The sequence below is a fragment of the Zerene cesonia genome, chromosome 13, assembly GCF_012273895.1.
Source record: "Zerene cesonia ecotype Mississippi chromosome 13, Zerene_cesonia_1.1, whole genome shotgun sequence".
Lineage (NCBI taxonomy): Eukaryota > Metazoa > Arthropoda > Insecta > Lepidoptera > Pieridae > Zerene > Zerene cesonia.
In genome coordinates this window covers 8530127-8544355 of record NC_052114.1, presented here as the reverse complement: position 1 = coordinate 8544355, position 14229 = coordinate 8530127, and the positions used below count along the sequence as shown (strand labels likewise).

At 31.9% G+C, this 14229-nt stretch overlaps 1 protein-coding gene across 1 annotated transcript in view; it reads right to left on the bottom strand.

Annotated features, from left to right (window-relative positions):
- LOC119831050 overlaps positions 1-8087 on the bottom strand; it is a 37864-nt gene extending 29777 nt beyond the window's left edge. The window contains exon 1 of the mRNA XM_038354278.1: positions 7943-8087. The gene's annotated coding sequence lies outside the window, so the exon portion shown is untranslated. The remainder of the gene's footprint in view (positions 1-7942) is intronic.
- Positions 8088-14229: the final 6142 nt, after the last annotated feature.

Sequence of the window (14229 nt, the reverse complement as noted above, 5' to 3'; positions counted from 1 at the left end):
CAATTGTGAGCTCTATGGTTTTATGCATGACAATTACCTATAGATGTCAAGCAGCGTGTAAAGTTTATTTACAATTTACCAGGGCACTCCTGGTGACCCAATTGGGGTAGATAATAACATGAGAAGTAGGTCAAGTGTAGCGAGGGGAACTTCCGGCTCAAAACCTCGTGTCCAATGTTGTGTTTAATATAATCTGTACACGCCACTAGAACCTCCTGTTTATGTTATATTTGCAAGATATTGGAGATTTGAAACCCCATGATAATAGGAAATTGGGTATCCGTTTTACTTTAAATAATATAGTCTGTTTCGTATTCATACCCATTACCAAAATAGTGCTTCAAAATCCCAATTTTGTTTCTCTTTTTATTTAAATTATTTCATATAATTAACGTAATAAGTAATTGTGAGTATACAAGATTTGGAGAGAAGCTGTAAGATAAGGTTAGAATGTTGGTGAATTTGGTAGCAAACTTCGTGGTGAACTTGGAATAATAAAGAGAAGAAAGTACTTACATAATTGAGACAAAGCTCCGATACTAAATCTCACAATCAAATGCACACTTGAGAACAAAATTGAATGTTTTTGAAATCAAATATTAAAAAACGATAAGTGATAAGTACTATAGTAAGATTTAAAATAAATAAGCGTTCTGTCAATACGCATAATAACCTATAAATATTAATATAAATAATAGTCCAAAATTTCATAGAGATTAAGAATGTCGTTCTCATTCCCATAAAAATGTCCGTCAACATTTTCTTAACTAATAATGATTAAGCGTCAATTAAAATGAAATCTTCTGCCTTATAAGTCAGTACGCTAATTGAACGCGTGTGTCATCGAAGTAAAAAGCTAAATATGCAAGTCAAACATTCTCAGGCAGGTTGAATCACAGTGCAAGTTCGCATGCGTCATAAAATGGAGATATACTACCTCTGTAGACTGTAGACCATACATATAGATTATAGTCTATACTCAGTTTTGTATAATTGTATAGTCTTTGGTCGCCGATGACTCACTGTCCAATGTAAATTGTAAACCCTTTCGAGGTTTGAGTAACTGAGACCGGTTTCGTACAATACATTATTTTCACTGCAACCTCCAGATTGTTCTAAATTGTTTCATTTCCTTATACGAAATGGCAATATTGTTGTTTTGATCAACCTGTTTTATGCGTTTTGCTTTTAAGGCTTTGCACTATAATGTCAACTGGTTTGATATATTTAATTTTAGCAGCTTCTAACACACACAATAGAAGCTCATAAAATAAATGTAACTGAGATATAAATGCAATCGGTATTATTATTTTTGCAAACACAGTTTGCTGCAATTAGTAAAAAAAGTACCTGTTATTTCGTCTTAAATTAATTATATTGCATTACTCAGAAAATATCACACATAAAAATATTATTCTAGTGAACGCGTCATTGCTTTTGTCCGATGTTGTGAACACAAGCCTTGTATGGAACAGTTGTGCAAACGAAAACCGGTTCAAAACATCGCTCTGAGCCCACAAATGCAATATTTTAGTGCACTCTTCGTACACAACATATAATTCGATAAGTTTGCCTGTCCAACACCATTTTATCTGTAATACTAAAGAAATCAATGGTGGAAATATGACGATGAAACTCTCAGCTCTCTTTAGGAGGATAAACTATTTAGCTAGACATTCTACTGTATAAATAGATTTAAGTATTTAAAATACCCAACGTAGCTAAACAAGTGTAATCATTTATAAGATCTTAATCACGAACATCATATACCTATAACCATTGACATTGAACGCAGAAAACTACGCTTTACCCTCTGTTCACATCGATAATTAATTGGTATTCACATCGTTATGTCATTAACTATAGTTGGTCACGCCGCGTGTCAACGAACTAATTGGCGCAAGCCTCACAAAAGAATCAGTATTGACGTGTGATACATTAGATGCATTTAACTCTACTTGTATACTCATTGTTGCCCATTTTGCACTGTATTGTCATCATGCTAACGAAAATAAATTCGTATCACAATGGTCCTCAAAGAATACTTCCAAATTACCCTGTTACAGGAGCCCTATACTAGGTACCTATTTATTTTTATTGACAAATATGATTTTGGTAACTAGCGAAAAACCTTTGAGTAGTAGAATTGTTGTCGTAATCAATGATTAGCAAAGATATCGTAAAGTTTTATAATAAATTCGCATGATTTAATATTTGAACAATATTATTTATAATCGATTTATTAAGCGACGGTATTATTTTTCACAATACTTTTCTTTAGAAGGGACTGCAGGATCAATACGATCCGATACGATACTTTAAGATTTCATCTTAAAAAGTGTTCTTCTGGAAATTGCATACTCATTCAGAAAGTTTTGGAGTGTGAGGGGATTCTTTACAAATTATTTTCTAAAGATATATCCAAAAGGAAAATTGAAAAGTCCCGTCGAAAAATACTTTCTGAATTTGATTGTTTTATTGTTAGTGCGAGTGTCAATAGAGAGAAAGAAAAAATGTATAAATATATAAAATATAAGCTTAAATTAAACAAAAAAAAAACAACGAAAATTCGCGTGTTTATATGTTCTTAAGCAGAGGTTAATAAAATATTTCTTAAAGCGTGTCTCTGGGTCGGCCGAGTGAATAAATATAAATGTTATAACCATTATTTACCCAGCGTCTCTGAACCCGCGATTTCCGAGACAAATAACTCCACTCGCTTATAAAGCTCTAGAAAAATACGGAGCTACGGCTCCTCTTGAGTGTACTTAACGAGCTAGTGAGGGGAAATGTTACAAATACAAAAGTCTTATAAAATTATTTTATTACGTTCTATCTTGTACAAGAGCAAAACATTTATTTTGCTTATTCTTGTCTTGTATCTTGATGGACAAATAGGTTTAATTTCTATTTATAAGTTCGACCTTACGCTTCATTGGCAAAGAGTTTTTCTTCGAAATTGCCCTCACGATATTTTATATTTTATGTAAATTAAGTTTAAGTTGAGTAGGATATTTAAGATTTATAAATTGACAATACTGAACGACATATTTAATGCAACGAGAGAACAATACACGCAGTTTTGTGCAATACGATAACGCCTTTAAAGGATCAAAATATACGAAAAACGAAATAAAAAGGTAGTAAAAGAATAAATAGATGGAAAAGCATTCCTTTCATAAATTCAAGAGTGTTACATTTTTATTGAATCCATTACTATAACTACTCCTTAAATGCACCGCTTACGAGGGCGCCACCCCATACCGGGAATAAACAATAGAAAATGCTATGTGAGACATATACTGATGAAATTGCAATACGTCAGGGAGTTTCACGGCCCTTTGTACTCGCTCACATCATTCATCCTCAGGATCGTACTATGGGAGTACTACATTCCCTCACAAACTTTATTATACAAACGAGGTAGTAGCGACAATTCAGACAGCTTACGGTACATTGCTCTTTTTGGACAAAACAATCGGATATTGTTATGCGAATTATCAATTCAACATTTATTGGAATTGTAATCATATCGATTCAACGTAACAGAGCTAAGTGTGACCATCTTTTATCCTTGTCACGTAACTACAGACTGATTAACCACGTACCGATAAGCTTAAGATATGTATGCTGAGAAAGTAAACAATTTAATTTCTTTACGGTACCATCGATTACGTACTGAAGACGACATGTCTTCTTAATGGCCAGGCAGAAGAGCAGATATTTAGCTTTATGATAACAGCGCATTAGGCTGATAAATATCTCCAAACTTTTTACCGGAAAATCCCTTATACCAAAAATTTGTTGCTCTAGGCAAAGTAAAAAGTTTGGCAATGTTCAGTACACCCTTATCTATATACATTATATATAATATACGTTCATTAACAAAAGGTTTCAGTCGATTAATAAACCACAGGCAATAAGGAAGTATTTTTGGGGCTTATTTTCTTCCTCCAATCATTCTCGAGATTTGTAAAGGAATATAAGCTAAGCATAAAATACTATATCAAGTTTGATAAATCTCGACTACGGAGGTATATAAGAGGAAAAAAAACCGTATATTCTAATTCATGATTAAAAATTAAACTATCCCGGTATTATTAAAAATATATATATCGATAATTTTTAGGGTAACGTACCCAAGGGCTAAAACGGAACCCTATGACTTAGACTTCGCTGTCAGTCTGATTGTCTGTCCGGCCGTCCGTCTCTCCGTCTGTCAACAGGCTGTAAGTTGTGACCATGTTGTGACTCATGAACTGTTAAACCTTGATAGTTAGTTATTTAAAATTCGCAGATGATATATTTTTGTTGCTATTTCAAAATATAATTAAAAATCGAGGTTAAGCAACGGTTGGTACTGTTTTACATTGGATGGGTGACGAGTTTTCTTTCATGTCAAAAGGGGAAACTGAGGTGGTGGCTCGCCTGATGCCTTATGGTTAGCGATCACAATCGCCCATGAACATTCGAAGAGGCAGTGCCTATGTGAATGTGCTGATCGCTTTTTAGGGGATAAGGGATAAGAAAAGGATTGACGACTTGAAAGAAGGAATGGACAAGTAAGAGTGAGGAAAAGGGAACAGGTGTCCGGCTCCCCCAGGTGTGGTACTTCCCCTGTGCGAGCTGACCCAATTCGTGCCGAAGTGTGCTCGACTCCCACATATTCCCACATACTCCCACATTTTTTTAATTGCCTTGATTAATACAGGTACAATCAGATGATTGTAGTTCAAGTTTTATGTATTGTTAAGGAGATTCTTAACAATACATAAAACTTTAACGCCAAAATGTTTTAATATTTAGTATCTACATTTTCTTTGAACAGAATCAAAAGTTCTTAAGCTTAAACATGCAAAAACTAAACTAGGCTGCCTCTACTTCTAGAAAGTTCCTTAGGCTTTAATTTTGTACCAACAACTAAAGTTTGCTTGAAAAATACTCGGGCCGGAGCACGTAATTCATTGAAAATGTTGTTGAACTTAATTCATCTCAAATGAGGCTGTATAGCAACGTTCTTTGAGAAATGGGAAAATAAACAATGAGAACTGGTAGGCCTTTGAATATTTAAGCGATATGTATACTAGTTTCCCTATGACGAATACAATAATAATACATTATTTTAGCTAGAATTATGTTAGGAGTTGTGCGTATTTTATATCTTAGTCGAGACGATATTTTCTTGTTTTTTTCTTGTTAAAGAGATCAAAATAGTCTTAAATATTTTACAGCAAATGTAAAACATATATTTTATTTTCGTAGGGATAATTTTTAGTTCTCCGAATTAACCATGAAACGCCAGCGCTATGGTACTGTATGCGGCGCCATTAAATAATAACATCTGCTTAAAATCGATACAATCCACACAATTCAGTATCCCTAATCAAAATTGAACTCCGACCCTCGAAAACAATACCGTTACCAAAATAAACTGGTAAAGATCAATAAAAAAATTACGAGGGTGCGTCATTTATAAAAGGCGTAACTGTGTAATGGGTTTTTAATTAATTAACTAAACATTCATGGTCTATAGGTCACCGTTATATTGCAGTCCTGTGAGAGGCGTATTATTTTAATTAACTTACATTTAAATAATTATTATGGTGTCGTGCAGAGAAATCCTCGTGGGGTATCATGATATAATGTCATATGGTTTTGTATTCAATATGTTATTTAACCAACAGCTGACTTTAAAACGCATTAAAATTCGGTTGGAAAGATAATTAAGGAAGGAATCCATATCACAAATTAATTCAAAATTGAGTGCATTAATGGTAATAAATAGATTAATATCAATATTAAAATATTATAACTAAAAGATTTCGTAGTCACAATTAATTAAATATTGTCTCTATTTTTATATTTCGTGATTTTTTGTGGTCGTATCAAGTAACAAAACCAGATTCTGTTACGATCTGCGTAAATCAAAGTTTGGCGAAAAAGCCTTTTAACGAAACGTAATTTACGACTACAAAATTAGTGATAATTATTTCCATTTGCCATTATTTTTGTAACGTTTCAAGATAAAGAGGAACAACCATTTTAGGACGTATTTTTCTTAATTAGGGTATGATAAAAATAAATATACATACATACTAACGGTCCGCCCTTGTTTCACCCGTGGTACTTGCATATATGGATTATAGAACGATGAAAGGCTAGTCCGATTAGTGCGTTCAAACAAAACAAACACACTGCTGAGACATTAATGGTAGAGTCTGCAAGTTTTTAATGCTAAATCTTATTTACCAATAAAATTCATATTTTAGTTGGATAAGAATAAAATTAAAAGAATAAGGTTTAAAAATTTATGTGAAGTACAAAAAAATACACGAGCGAAGCGAATATTTGATACAGAATTCTAAAATCGCAACCGGTGTGATGTCACTGGTAATCGGTTACAAGCGAGTACAACCGGTCGAGCGTTGTGCAAAGATGAACTAAAAACAAAAGTTTTTACACAAGCCGGCTGATAAGATCGATTTAGTGTGATTGCAATACCCGTTTGAAACCTGAATAAATTTAAAATGCAAGTTGTTTCAACTAGAAATTTCGTTTAAAATTAAACTTTAATATGGTTGTTTGCATTTCGACACGTATTTACAAAATGACGCCTCTTTTTTTAAATGTTTTTTTAAATGTATTTTGTAAAGTAACGACTTTTTATAATAAAGAGTGCATTATGGACCTAGTTTCAAGATTGTGTAACATAATACAATAACCTTGATTGTATATAATGCAACGAATTGAAATATATATCACCTACTTCCATAATAGAGGTCACGTTTGTTCTTATTATATTGAAAATTATAAATTAGGGCTTTCGTATCAATTACAAATTTATTGCAAAACTGGAAAGGTCGACTTTAACGGTCTATTTGAATCCTTACGACTTAAGCAGGCTGAAGCAGTATTGAAAATCGACAACAAAATAAGATGTCCATAAACGGAACCTTGTCTTCTAAATCTGCATAAATGAGGCATTAGCTAGACCAGATCAAAATATGTTTGCCAAAGATTTTTTGTGGAAATCTCTAGTTAACTATTCTCTAATCTTTAGTTAACTATTGCCATTTTAATCTTTAGTTAACTATTGCCATTTATATCCATACTAATGAGACACTAGGTAATAAATGCGGTAATATATCTTTTAATTGTTCCTGTCTTCATGCTGCAATGTTCTGTAGTATTAGTAATTGTCAGTATTTTTGGTACAAATATGTATTATCATCAGTACCTATTGGAAAATGGTAGGGGTCCTATTTATCCAGTATTCAGGTATCAGCGCACTTAAACACTGAAGTGTTAGCATATTCATCTAAAAGCTTATAATACCTTACTTCAATTAATTTGAAGAATTAATTTAATTATTGATTACTCCTATCTGATATGACACAGGAGATATATTTGAATATTTGATGAGTTTTAACTGTCTGAAAATGTATATTCAAAATCAAGAATATTTAATGTGTGTAACACATACAACAAAATATTGAAATGTTAATTAATAACGCTTATTAATTTCCGAGGTTTTTGCGCGTGACTTCGACGTTTTATGATTTATTCAAGACTCTTCTGGAAATTAAAATCAAGAAAGTTTACAATATAAAATGCAGTTATATCATATATTTATGGGATGCCATATAACAAAATACTTATAAACAGTAAGCCGGATTACCGTATATAATGTTCCGTGAAATAAGGCATCGCTGCATAAAAAAACGACCGTAATACACCTATGTACCCGCTTTAAGACCTTTACGAGATTTAATCACATTAAGCTCCATTCTAGATATTGCTACAACAAATGTCTACACTGGACAAAAGATACGTTTCAACTCGAACTGTCATTATTTCCGATTTATAGTCCGTACTATAATAACTTAACGCATTTCCCTCCACAAATCTGTCTAAAATACGAGAAGCATAATAAAATACTTACGAAGAATAATATCCAAATGTATGTTAACCAAATTTTAAGTCACAGCACGAGTTTTTATATAAAAAATCAACTTTTTTGTAACAACACCGACGTGACGGAAATATACGTGTTAGCACCGCGGCACTGTGAGGAGGACTGAGGCGAGGCGACCCTCTCTCTCTCGGAGGACTGAGGGACGATAACCTCTGTACTATGATGCCGTATTAAGCTCAGCGAGTTTTACTTATGTTTCATGTACATTGCGTATTTCGCATCATAAAATTTTGTTTATTTCTATGTTCGATCGTTTATCACATTGAGTCATAATGTTGGAGACGTATATAGTATATAGTATTATCATTCATTTCATTTTTCAGGAATGGGACTAAAAACATTCGGTAACATAAAACTAAAACTAGTATAGAAGGCTCAAGATATTGATGGTCCAATTAGATATCAATATCGAACCAAGAGTAACTTTTATCATTCAAAGGTTGTCTGTTAAGTAGACGATGGCTTATGATTTCTGGCCCATCTAAATGATCACCAAAATGTAATGATACGATAATACCCAAATTTGCAATTATGTAAATTAATGAGTTCTGCTATCCAAAAAATGGAAAAAGGAAACGCCGAATACAAACAAGAAGATGGTAGGATGACATTGTCAAAACAGCGGGTAGAACCTGGACTAGGACAGCATTAAAGAGAAAAGACTGCCGATGTTGACTCATTAGTCTTAATAAAGTTTCTTTTGCATGTACATATTTGTGTGTCTTATTGAAGCTAAAAAATAAAATTAAGGAGTATATTCTCAGTTTCAGTGCATAATCTGTATGATCTGGGCAAACCAGCATCTAGTAGGGTAAGGTGAGAAAATTGTGTAGCTCCATATGTAGTGCGCAGGACACAGCGGGATTTCAGTCAGTTATAATCCGACATAACCCACGGTTCCTTTCCCCGGGGCCACGCAAGATTTCCCCACTTAAACTTAAAAGATTTATATTTGCGTAGTAATATAACTAAATGTGTATGTAATCTGTATGTATTTATAATTAAACCCCTTTAACCTTTCCAAAACGAGGGACCAAACGGATTTATGTTCCATCCCGTTCGAATTTACATTTAACAAATCAACAGAGAAATGGATTATCTACTTCGTACAATGAAGCGCAAACGTAATTAATTTTGAATACATAAAGCGCCAATTTATCGGAAGCGTAATGATGTTAAAATTACTCCATTATTATTCCGCATTGGGATCGAATTTATATTCAATATTTAAATACGTTATACAATTTTATAGACAATCTCATGAAAGAAAAATGTGCTAGTAATTAGTTTACCTTTTACGAATTAAGCTGTAAAAGCGAAGATGTCTACACTTCCTATCCTACTTCCTACTATCCTTCTAATCTAATCTAATATTATAAATGCGAAAGTTTGTAAGGATGTGTGTGTGTTTGCTGCTCTTTCACGCAAAAACTACTGAACCGATTGCAATGAAATTTGGTACGTAGACAGCTGAACAACTGGAATAACATATAGGCAACTTTTAATCTCGATATTCCAACGGGATACGGACTTACACGGGTGAAACCGCGGGGCTAATATATTATAAAGAGGAAAGTCTTTTGTGTGTTTGTAACATTTTTACGCAAATACTGCTAAACCGATTTCAAACATTCTTTCACCATTAAAAAGCTGCAACTTCACTGAGTGACATAAGTCGAAGCCGGGGTGAAAACTATTTTATATTGTAGTTTTGACTGCTTATTATTATTGTAAACAATAATTGATGTATAATCATTTAATAATTCAAATGTTTAGTTGAATCTCTTCTCCAAAACGTTATTTCCATTGAAATTAAATAGCAAAAACATTTTTTTTTGACAAACTTAAAGTATTACTCATGCGCTAAAAACAAATTGGTATTCATTCGTTCTACTCCTTTTATTTTCTGATTTATAATTTATTAAAGTGAAAACCGCCATGCCTATTTCATTATTCCTTACTTACAGAGGTATTCTATAACGTTGCAGACGATATTGTGTTAATTTACCAATTTATTTTATAATTTACAATATACAATTTATAATTTATTATTATTTTGAAACAGTGACCCAGCTCATTTCCTTGTCTCTCATAAAATTACATACGTTAAGAGGCCCTATATTAAGATACAAACTCTGATATCCAATTATAGTAGCCATTTAGTTAACAATCATAAACGTTTTCGTGGCATCACCGACACAAATCTTAATAATATAAAGTACTTGGAGGACGAAATAATAAAAACTGTGGAACACAACACTTCATACACGTATTATATTTTTATCGTTGAATCATGATAAAAAATAGCACAATATGTATGATATAGGAAACCTATTCTTTTTATTGCATTGCAAAATGAGTTTTTGCTGCTTTTATTATTAATGTTATATGATAAATGATAAATAAATGAAAAAAGGTTTTATGTTGACTTGGAGTGTCTATAAAAATCCATTTAAATATCCAACACTGCTCAAGCTACTTACGTTCAAAATACAAATGTCAATAAAAACAAATCGCAGTCCCGTATAACAAATTGGTTAATTATAATTACTACTTGCTTAAAAAATCGATAAGTGCAGCAGATGTGAAATGCATCTGCCGCAAATATGCAAATTGCACAGGTGCGGATTTTCTTTTACCAGATAAGTGTTGCATTATTTTGTGTGCATATAAATATTGTTAAATTATGAATAAATACTCCGTGGTACACTTAAGCTGAGGCACGTAGGTGAATTGGCTTCTCAATTTTAGTTATAATTTTGCGTAATATACGTTTAATAAAAATATAATTTCGCACTTTTATATCTTATCATGTTGATGGTATGTATTAAGATAATGTAAAAAAAAAAATAATATAATAATAATACATATATTGCGAATTATAAAAATTACGCTTAAGCTTATACGCTTTATGTCACGAAGCTGTCATACAATAGTAGAATAAAACTGAAGTTTTGAAAGTATTTCATGAAAAAAAAAATCTAGGTATTATTAACACGGACATAAAACATTATAATTTTTATTAAGATCTGCTGTAACTGAGGTTCATTGGCGTGTCCTTGACTGTCGAATACACACTGAAACCAATTCTTTCGTTCTACTGCTTCGGCTAATTATGGTGAGACAATATAATCGAATATGGACAAATTTATAACCTCTGAATTGCTTTCCAATTTTTTTTTGTAAAACCATAATATAGGTAATAATTCGTAGGTACCATGCTACTCTATTTTATCATCCATGCAAATAGAACAAGACAATTAACCAATACTTTTTTTCTAGCATACGTATGATAATGTAGACTTTAACAAACGCAAATAAATACATGGATCAGTGGATATTCGAAGCTCGACAATATCAGCAAATTATGAATTATATGTGTATAGTATAGTCAGGATAGTTGGTTTACAATATGCTTTGAAACATATTGGTAAAAATATATATTCGAAACCAAATACCACTGAAACAAGTTGAATCAAGGTCTTGTAAAACCTGATATTTCTGTGAAAGGCTAAATACAGACACGAAAAAATAACTGGCATATTTATATTACTTGCTGTTTCCCGAGACTTTGATTGCATGGGCATGAAAGAGCATTTTAAAGATATCCTTAAATTCTGTTATAACACTCATTTCTTCTTTGTTAAACAATTTATAAATTACATATAAATAAGAAAATTAAATGTAATTACTCGACGGCACAACGGTAACCTGTGCCACCCATCATTAAACCGGTTTATCAATTTTAATGGTGTTGATATATAAAAAATTAGAAATTTTATTGTAGCTAATTAATTAGGGTGGATAAGTATTACACAATATTATAAAAATCTCATTGTTTTTGTGCCTGTAAACATAGCATAAATACGTTTAAAAATAGAATATGCAAACTTAAATTAAAAATACATTTATATCTCGTATTTTTCATATCTTGTATAAAAAGATTTCTTCCGAAGTATTAAAAAAGGAATTTCCTTTTACCATGTTTAACATGACGCAATAGATTTTTAATTGAAATTTAAGCAATACAAGGAAGTCGTTACGATAATTCATCCGATAAATCCGACACGAATAAAATGTTATGTCGTGCCTTTGTCGTTAGACGTAAGCAGCTTCCGTAAATTACCATACTATAGTTTCTTGTGAAAAATGTAAGACGTTGAATAAGCAATGGCCCCTATTTTGTCACAGTTGGATCTGAGTACTTTGTAATTTATCTGGATTAGTATACTATTAATGTTCTTCGAATGTTCATTTTATTACTTTTAACTTACCTATATGTGTATTACAGTATAGTTATCTGTGGTATTATTTTTATATTATATCAACTGTAGGCTTATTCTAGGAATAAGTAAACTAAATCATTGTTGAAATACCATCTTGTGATGATTTGACATCTTTGTATTTTCAGATGATGATCATTATTTTCCATAAATAGAGTCAGAAATATTGGGGGCTATAAATAGCTATGGAACAATGTATGTATTTATTAAATTTTATGTGTAAGTTTTGAAGAAAAACATATCATAAATGAGTATATTCTTGAAAATCGACACACCTCATTTAGCCGATATTCAAAAGAAGGTATAAACCGTTTCGCTACGCATATAAAAGGTTATAACATGTCTTTATTGTTCTCACCCTCATATTTTTTCAATTCATTTTTGAAAGGCCTTTTCTGTGTCTGTTCAATGTATAATATATCTGTATTGTGAATAATCGAATTACAAAAAGAGCGATTCGTTTATTTATCGAAACATAACGAGAATTTTATTAATACAATTGGTTATTTCCTATAGGCTATTTGATTATGTGGGTTTTGATACGTGAAGTTTGACACATACTTTTTGACATTTAATTTTTTTTTTCATTAGTAAGCATTAGCAAAAAATGTAAATAAATTAGATAGACTACCATAAAATCTTCGAAAAGATCCCTTACTCTTTTTTCTCTCTCACGTAACGAAATTGGCCCATGATGTAGGTATGTCGTTCATTAACAAAAAATTATTATAGAAAAACATGCTTCTACAATTTCACTTCAAAAATATTTGCAATCTCATTCAAGTACAATCTTCAGTATTTTGAACCTCTCTCTACATTTACGTAGTCAGTCCTAAATTCAAGAATAGTTTACGAGCGACCATAAGTTATGTTTCTCATTGCCCTCAGACATTCATTTATATAGCTTTTTTACTTTGTTTATATATCATCGAAGTTGGGTTATTGTTTTCTGACGTTTATCGCTTTAGTTTTGTATTTTTAAAGTCTAGTGTAGTTACTACAAATGAAGATAGCTTGAATATTACGTGATATTAAATTTTTATACTACATAGCTATTAAAATGAACGGTGGAACTAACCAGACATACAAATATTTAATTAAACATTCTAATAATAAAACCAATCGATTTGACGAACAGTAATCATATAGTTTTTTGTAATCACAGAGGTACGGGACATACTAACAAAAACCACTAATGTAAATTTCGGCGATTCGGCTGTAATTTGCTGGTTTTCTTAACAACCTAACTTCTGAATTATCATGAAGAAATTCGATTACTGTGGGGGGGGTCACGGGTGGCCGAGAGGCTAGGCGTTGCTACGGTTAGGCAAAAAACGCAGGTTCGAATCCTGCCTCGTGATCAATTTTTTTCTATTCTTTCAAAATTTCTCATTTATAAAGCATTTCAATGCTATAAAACTAAAAATCAAGTTTAAAATTATAATGTATGTATACTAGCTTTTCGCCCGCGCCTTCGACCGCATTGTCAAGGGAACAGTAACATTGCAGTAATTTGAAGTGACTCAAATAGACATCGTAATGGATCTTCCAGTAGGAATTAAATGTTTTAACGGTGTAAATAGTACCCTATATCACTCTCTAGTCTCATAATCATCTACAGAAACAACAATATCATTAAATCGCTCCGTCGCATCATGAAAGAAGGACAAACAAGGACATTTTTACAATTATAATAACTAGTAAAGATAGTCTATAGGATGCGTGTGTACATTTACTTGCGGAACATTGATTAATATCAATCAGTTCACTATCATTATATACTGCAGTGTGGTTGAGTTACCTTCCAACTTATTGACATACAGCACCTGTTGTATAATCAAGTGCATAAACAAATAAAAGCACAGCTGCTGCCTATTTGACTTCCAAGGGTAAAAGTGATAAGATAAAATTTTAATGTTTTGAATTTTGTGTATGATGTTATATTTAAAAAAGTCCAAAAAGTCCAAAATT